Source organism: Hemitrygon akajei, unplaced genomic scaffold (genome assembly GCF_048418815.1).
Source record: "Hemitrygon akajei unplaced genomic scaffold, sHemAka1.3 Scf000112, whole genome shotgun sequence".
Taxonomy (NCBI): domain Eukaryota; kingdom Metazoa; phylum Chordata; class Chondrichthyes; order Myliobatiformes; family Dasyatidae; genus Hemitrygon; species Hemitrygon akajei.
In genome coordinates, this window is record NW_027331998.1 from 1,304,200 (window position 1) to 1,312,899 (window position 8,700).

Consider the following 8,700-nt stretch of genomic DNA (forward strand, 5'->3'; position numbering starts at 1 on the left):
TGAACATCCCACACCCAAGTTTAGCAAAGCCCGACCAGTTCCTTAGACTGTCCATGAAAAAGTAGCCAGTGAGCTGGATCACATGGAGGCTGAGGAAATTCTGTCCAAGCTCGAGTGGAACCCGTGAGCAATGCCAGTGGTCCCAGTAGCCGAGAAGAATGGGTCTGTCCAGATCTGTGGTGACCATCAACCCAGTACCGAAAGTAGATCGATACCTTCTGCCTGGGATGGAGGGGACCTCTGCAAACTTTTCTGGAGGAAAACACTTGAGCAAAGTGGACTTAGCTGAGGCTCACCTACAGCTGGAGATGAAAGAAGAGTCGATAGTGTTTCTCACCATAAACACTCACAAAGAGTTTTTCTGCTTATTTTTGGAGGAGCATCTGCACCTGAGGTCCAGCAGAAAACGATGGACCAGGTGCTGCAAGGCTGTCCAGCCACTCAGTGTTACCCAGATGACCGGTAAGGATGATCTCTAAAACCTCAAGACAGAGTTAAAAAGATTGAAAGATTATGGCCCAGAACATGACACGACAACTGTAACTTCTTTAAACCAAACATCACATCATTGACGCACAAGGATTACACAAGTGTGCTGAGAAAATTCAAGCAGTGGTGGATGCCCCGAGCCCACAGGACATGTCAGAGTTGTGGTCCTTTTTAGGATTTGTTAATTCCTGCCAAACCTGGCTACTGTCCTCCACTCCTTGCACCCGTTATCACAGATGGGGAAGAGATGGAAATGGACAAAAGGTAAAGGAAATGGTGACAACACACACTGCACTCACACATCGTGATCCACACTGTCTAGTGAAGCTTGCCCGTGACACCTCACCTTATGGTACAGGTGCAGTCATGTCACAAGTTCCGGGTGATGGACGTGAACACCCCACAGCCTCTGCATCACGTTGCCTTCATGCTGCAGTGACAAACAACACACACAGATCGACAGAAAGGCCTCACGTCTGCTTTGGGGTGGAAAATGTTTTAACCAGTGCTAATGTGGGTGAGGTTCAATGTTTCAAAAGTCACACCTGCCAAGTGTAGTGATCCCTTAGTCAGGAAAGACATTATCCCATCAGAGTAAGAAAACCTCCATCCATAGTGAATCAATCTTTAGGCCTGAATGGGACAATTTAAAATTGACTCTGCATAGATGTCTGTCTATAGTAGTTGTATTATATAGTGTACTGTGTAGATATAGTTGAGATGCATTCTCCATTGAATTGGAGTTTATAGCTAAGCAGCTAGGAATAGTATGTATTTAATATTTCAGTAATATTGTAATTATATTGTTGATTAAACATTCTTGTTTGTTTAAATAATTCATTATGGATTATCTGTAAAAATTAAAGTATTGCATGCGTCATGAAGCTACCTCGTGATACGTGTGTGCCTCGCTTAAAGTAAAAAAAAGTTAGACTCACATTCCCGCTCCCGTGTCATTCTTTTCATTAGTTTAATGTTTTGTAGTTACTAAACACAGCAGGTATCCATCTCCACTCATCCCTCTTACCTGCTGTTGATCCATAGCCTCTTGTGCTGTAGCAGATCAAGCCTTTTCCAGGTATTTGATAGGTTCTGTTTGGAATGATTCAGGAATTGTGGAATTACGTGAGTGTAGCAGATATTAATTCAATCCAGAACCAGTCTTCAGTGCTTAATGGAAATTGCAGGCAAGATAATCAGCTTGAAGATATTCTTGCTGTATTTTTATACGACTTATTTTTATATTCTGTACATTTCTTATTGTAATTTATAGTATTTTCTGTCTTACACTGTACTGCTGACACAAAACAACAAATTTCATGACATATGTCAGTGTTATTAAACCTGATTCAGATACTGAAAAGAATAGCTTTGCAATCAAAGTTCAAAGTAAATTTATTAACAAAGTAAGTACACATCACCATATACTACCCTGAGACTCATTTTCTTACAAGCATTCACGTGAAAATAAAGCATGATACAATTTACGAAAATCTACACTTAAATAAAGACCGACAGACAGCCGACGTGCAAAGGAAGACCGATTGTGCAGAAACGGTCTCCCTTCTCCGCAAGCTGTTTGGCAATGTTAATTTATTTTGTGTCTTTATGATATTACTTTTAATAACAGTCATAAATGAATGTAACATCACAACTGAAGTAGAACAGAAATACATTCTAAATTAAAGTAACCGTGAATCATTGGAAATACAGAAACAATTACAGAGCCACTTCCCAGGAATCTGAATGTGTCTTTTATTGCTTGGATTAAACCCATTATTACATTCAATCACTAAGAAATAATGAAAGATGAAAGAGTAATATGTTACTGATAATAAACCTGATTCTGAATGACAGATACACAGTCTAATTGATGCTAATAATATTTCACTGATATTGGATTCCCCACCACCATCACACAACCCACTGAAACCTCACACTCCCCACCACAACCCATGAACACTTCACACATCGTCCATCACCCTGTGATACGTTAGACGAACACGATCAGAGATCTTCCTTCTCAGTTATTTCCCTTGTCACATTTGCTCTTGGACAGGATGTGCTTGCAGGGGAGCTGTTCCCTCAGTATCTCACGTATCTGTGGACCAGGGATGTTGATGGTGAGTGACGGGTGAAGAAACACGGTTAGACCGCACTGTGTGGGGGATCAGAGACCCTCCTCTCATCACCCACAAAATCCATCACTTACCACCAGGAGATTCCCTTCTTCACACCAAGAACTACATTCCCTATACACCAGGAAAATTCAATTCCTCAGAAATCACCATCAACCCCTCCCCAAACCCCATCCCTTCACCAGGAAAATCTGCTCCTCCAAACATCCCACAACAAGGATCCACCTTCTCTCGGGATCAGAGAAATTCCCGTGCTCCAAACTGGGGATAGAGCTTCCCGGAAAATGAAATCAGCTTTTCCTTCAGACTTGAGAAAAACCCTCCCCTCTCACAGAATGCCCCTTACCCCCTCCAACAGGGGATTGTCCTCATCCCCGGATCAGGGAATTCTCCTCAACCCAAGGCCAGAGAATGCCTCTCAGCCCTCTCAGATCAGGGGATTGTCCTCACCTACTGAGACCAGGAAGTGCCTCTCACCCCTCTCTGATCAGGGGATTGTCCTCACCCGCTGAGGCCAGAGAATGGCATTCAACTCCCTCTCACCCTCGTACCAGGGAATTCTCCTCACCAACTGAGACCAGGGATTCCCACCTCTCCTCCCACCCTGTCCAGGAAATTTCCACCCTCCTCGGACTAGGGGATCTCCTTACCCTGAGGGCAGAGAATGCCTCTCATTCCCCTTGGACCAGAGAACACCTCTCATCCCCCGAGACAAGGGATTTCTACCTTGTCAAGAATCCCTTGAGCCAAGGGATTCTCGTCAACCCCGAAGACCAGGAGATTTTCCTCACCCTGAAGATAAGGGGGCTCCCCCCTCCATCAGACCAGGGGATTTCCCCACTCGGATTCTGGGATTTCCCCTCTCCAGACCAGGATATTCCCCTCAACCCCTCAGTCTGGGAGTTTCACTCACCAGCTCCCAAAACCAGGCAAGTTCCTTTCCCTACCACACGGAAACCCACCTCCTCACAGACCTGTGAAACCAATTTCCTGGTGCAGTGTATTGCTGTCTCCCAAACTGAGACAACACGTATTTCCCCCTATCCCAGACAGTTCTGACCAAGGGTCTCCGAGATGAAACATTAACTCCCTAATGAATGGAATCACGTCCTCTAAACCTGTAAATCAGCATATCCCATAAGCAATAGACGATTCACAGAATGGGAGATAAACGTTCCTAGAAAACGGGCACCAGAGGAAAATGTTTCCCCAAACCAGGGGAACCGCTGCTCTGCTAACAATGGGGAACCCTGAGCAGGAAAGTCACAAAGTGATCGCTGAGACCATGTGGGAGATGCAAAGCTGAAGGGATGAGTGGAGATGGTCGGTTGGTGGGAATACGTTACCAGTGGAGGAGGAAGGCAGGCTGGGAGCCGACTGTCCAAGGCTACGTATGTGCCCAGATAAGGAGCACACAATGTACACAGGAATAAGGGATTTAGAGGAATGGTGGGACAACGAGGGGACAATGATCACTGTAAATAGTTTGTCTTTGGAAGTCGTGTATAATGGGGTGGAGGTGGGGAGACGGGGAGATGGTGTTTATTAGGTGTTGGGGCAGTCCCCATTCACACTGGGTGTATTTAGGGCAGAGATTGATCGGAAAGAGGGTTTGGCTTACAGGGAGGAAATGCCATGGTAAAACACATTCATGGAGCAGACTTGATGGGCCCAATGGCCTAATTCTGTTCTTATATCCTGCGTTGGGTGGTGACTGAGGACGGGGAGTCTCTGGTGACTCAGATGTAATCATTTCAGGGTTGGGTGTTTCACCGTTCATCGGGAAGGGAGGGTCACTGATTATTGACCTGGATTGACCAAAGGCACATGAATCGGAATCTCCACCTCTGGGAATGAATGTGGACAACATCTCTCACCTGATTGAGGTAGGCCTCTAACTCCTGGGGGTCTCCCAGGTTGTTCTGCCCAAGGTACAGCACTTGGACACTGCTGATCATCTCCTCACACTCCTCATCCGACAGGAGCCCGTTCACTGGAAGATTGAGAGAAGTGTTCAGTCAGAGCAGATCCAGAGACAGCAGACTCACACGGTGTGATGGGTGGTTGGACTGGAGTGTTGGTGATGGTAAGCACGGGGACCCAGGCTGACCCCAGCTTCCCCTCCTGCCTATCGTTCCAGTAACCAGTCCCTCCCCCCATCCACCACCAGCCTCTCTGTGTAAGCACGGGGACCCAGGCTGACCCCAGGTTCCCCTCCTGCCCATTGTTCCAGTAACCAGTCCCTCCCCCATCCACCACCAGCCTCTCTGTGTAAGCACGGGGACCCAGGCTGACCCCAGGTTCCCCTCCTGCCCATCGTTCCAGTAACCAGTCCCTCCCCCCATCCACCACCAGCCTCTCTGTGTAAGCACGGGGACCCAGGCTGACCCCAGGTTCCCCTCCTGCCCATCGTTCCAGTAACCAGTCCCTCCCCCATCCACCACCAGCCTCTCTGTGTAAGCACGGGGACCCAGGCTGACCCCAGGTTCCCCTCCTGCCCATCGTTCCAGTAACCAGTCCCTCCCCCATCCACCACCAGCCTCTCTGTGTAAGCACAGGGAACCAGGCTGACCCCAGGGTCCCCTCCTGCCCATCGTTCCAGTAACCAGTCCCTTCCCCATCCACCACCAGCCTCTCTGTGCAACGTTTAAATTCACTTTGCTTTCCCTGGCTAGATTTTATTTCAGTAAGGTAAGTGTGTATGTTAGCTGAAGCCAGTAAAGATTGGTATGGTCAATAATACAAAGAAGAACAAGTTTTTCAAAGCATCGCATGACGTATAGAACTGAAGGGGGAATATCTAACCCTATCCAATGGAATGTGGATTGAAGAGAAATTTGACCCCAAGTCCTTGTTGAAAGTTGGATATTGTGGGGGGGCTTTGGCTCTCAGAGGGAGTGTAATGACTCCTAGAGAGGGATCGAGATCTTTGGGTGATACAGCACTACAGTACAGAAACAGGCCCTTCAGCCCATCTAGTCCTTGCCAAACTATTATTCTGCTTCGTCCCATCTACCCGCACCGAGACTGTGTCCCTCCAAATCCCTCCCATCCATGTACTTATCCAAACTTGTGTTACATGTTGAAATCAAACCCAGATCCACCACTTCTGCTGGCAGCTCGTTGTACACTCTCACTACCCTCCGAGTGAAGAAGTTCTCACTCAGGTTTCCCTTAAATATTTCATCTTTCACCCTTAACCCATGAACTCTAGTTCCAGTCCCACCCAACCTCAGTGGAAAAAGATTGTTTGCATTTACCCTGTCTGTACCCCTCACAATTTTGTATACCTCTGTCAAATCTCCCCCTCTGTCCCGTACATCCCCGGAATAAACTCCTAACCTATCCAACCTTTCCCCAAAACTCAAGTCCCCAAGTCTTGGCTACATCCTTGTAAATTTTCTCTGCTCTCTTTCAATCTCATTAACATCTTTCCTGTAGGTAGGTGACCAGAACTGCATACAATCTCCAAATTAATCCTCACCAATGTCTTGTACAACTTCAGCATTGCATCTCAACACTTGCAGTCAGTACTTTTATTTATGAAGGCCAATGTGCCAAAAGCTCGCTTTACAACCCTATCTACCTGTGGCACCACTTTCAAAGAGTTATGGATCTGTATTCCCAGATTCCTGTGTTCTACCGCACCGTTCCCTGTGTGAGTCTGAACCTGCTTTACATTCCCAAAGTGCGATCATGCTTGTCTGCATTAAATTCCATCTGCCATTTCCCCAGCTCATCCAGATCCTGCTGCAGATATTGATAGCCTTCCTCACGCCCACTATGCCCCCAGTGTTGGTGTCTTCCACACACTGGCCGATTCAGTTTACCTTGGTCTCATACAGAACAGAGATCAGTACAGCACAGGAACAGGCCATTCGGCCCACAATGTTGTACTGGACCAGCTAAAAAGTAAATCAAAAACATCCAAAATCCAATCCCTTCTTCCCACACAATGTCCAAATCCCTCTATCTTCCTCACATACATCTGTCAATCTAAACGTCCTTTAAAAGCCCCTAATGTATTTGACTCTACCATCATACCAGGCAGCGATTTCCAGGCATCCACCATTCCGTGAGTAAAAAACACCCCTCACATCCCCCTTGAACCTACCCCTCTCTCACCTTCAATACCTGCCCTTTGGAGTTGGACACTTCAACCCTGGGAAACAGACCCTCCTTATCTGCTCTATCTCAGCCTTTCATAATCATAAAAACCTCGATCAGATCTTCCCTCAGCCTCCACTGTTCAAAAGAAAATAACCCAAGTTTTCTGCCCCATCCACACCCCTTGCACTAAGGTGGTCCCAGTTTACATGAGGGAAGTTGAAACCCCCCATGACAACAACTCCATTATTTTTACACATTTCCTGAACCTGATTACATATCTATTCAATGTCCCGGTGACTACTGGGGGTGTGTTGTTCAATCCCAGCAGTGTGATTCACCCTTCCTACCCTGGGTTCCACCCAATGTCTGACCCTTGCATTATGTCTCCCCTGAGTGCAACTTGACATTGTCAGAACTTCTCAACGCCAAATCAATTATGAGCAATTTCTCCTACATCAGCACAAATTTTTGTATAATCAAAAACCCTTTTCTCCGTATCCATGTCTTGCTTGCGGAAGAATTCCACCCCTCCTGCACATCTCTGAAACATCTGCATGCCAGTTCCACAGGGCAGTCAGAGCAAGGCCTCCCCCCACCCCCAGGGCTGTAAGTTGTGGGGTTTGGGGGAGAGGGAATGTCCGTCGCTGTTTGGGGAGATGCTCCATGCAGACCCCAACCACACGAAGGAAAGATGCATCAGAAAGGGTCCCTGTGATCAGGAGAACCTGACGGTCCCCTATCAGAACTCAGTGGTTACCTGGGATCATCTCAGAGGCTCTGCATATGGCGTCCGTCAGCTTCTCCTGCCCGGCATGGGGGCTTGTCCTCCTACCTGGATCTGGGACGAGAGAAGGTCCAGGTGAGAAATGGAGTTTGGAGGATTGGTCCAGGGCTGAGACTGATTCTTCCTGCAACGTACACACACCAGCCAGTTCTATTCTTCCACCACACTCCCCCAGTCTCTCCACCAGGCTCAGTTCCATCACTCTGACACACTCCACACACAGACTCCTTCCCAATTCCCCCATTTGCTCATCCCCAACCTCCTCCGTCATTCAGAAGGACATGCTCGTAGGCAGAGGAAGTGGGGTGGCTCTCTTGGTAAAAAATAAAATCAAATCCTTAGAAACAGGTGAATAATATTGGAAGATGTTGAATCCTTGGGGGTTGAGTTAAGAAAATGCAAGGATAACAAGACCCTGTTGGGGGTTATATACAGGATTCTCAACAGTAGCCAGGATGTGGGGTAGAACTTACAACGGGAGATAGAAAAGACAGGAAAAAAGAGCAAAGTTACGATAGTCATGGGGGATTTCAATATGCAGCAGATTAGGAAAATCAGATTGGGGCTGGATTCCAAGAGAAGGCATGAGAGTGGAGCTCGCCAAAGTTGATTGAAAGGGAATACTTGCAGTGATGACAGTAGAACAGCAAAGGCTGGAATTTCTGGAGCAATTCAGAAGGTGCAGGATAGATAAATCCCAAAGAAAACAAAGTCTTAAATGGAGGATGATGCAACCATGATGACAAGGGAAGTCAAAGTCAGCGTAAAAGCAAAAGAAAGGGCAGAGAATAGAGCAAGAATTAGTGGGAGGTTCGAGGATTCAGAAGCTTTTAAAAGCCAATAGAAGGTAACTGAAAAAAAAAGAAAAAAGATGCAATATGGAAGTAAGTTAGCCAATAATATAAAAGAGCACACAAAAAGATTTTATAGACAAATCAAGGGTAAAAGAGAGTGGATATCAGACCAATGCAAAATGATGCTGTAAATACACATAACACACACACACACAAGTTAATATCACCACTTGTAAATTCATAAATATTAAGGTGCATTTGTGACACAAGTTAAAAAGTAGACTGCATCATGCTTCAAGTGTGATGTGACCTGGCAGGAGGCTGGGTGTTCAGTGTCTGACAGCCTGGGGAAAGAAGTTGTTTCCCATCCTAATCGTTCTTGTGT

The 8,700-nt window shown here is 46.5% G+C and overlaps 1 long non-coding RNA gene across 1 annotated transcript; it reads right to left on the minus strand.

Moving 5' to 3' along the window:
* Positions 1-2,331: 2,331 nt before the first annotated feature.
* Positions 2,332-7,573, minus strand: LOC140723411 (uncharacterized). Its single transcript, XR_012097890.1, has 3 exons — positions 7,495-7,573; positions 4,505-4,620; positions 2,332-2,590 (listed from the first exon to the last, which is right to left on the minus strand). It is a non-coding gene; the product is annotated as an uncharacterized lncRNA (long non-coding RNA).
* Positions 7,574-8,700: the final 1,127 nt, after the last annotated feature.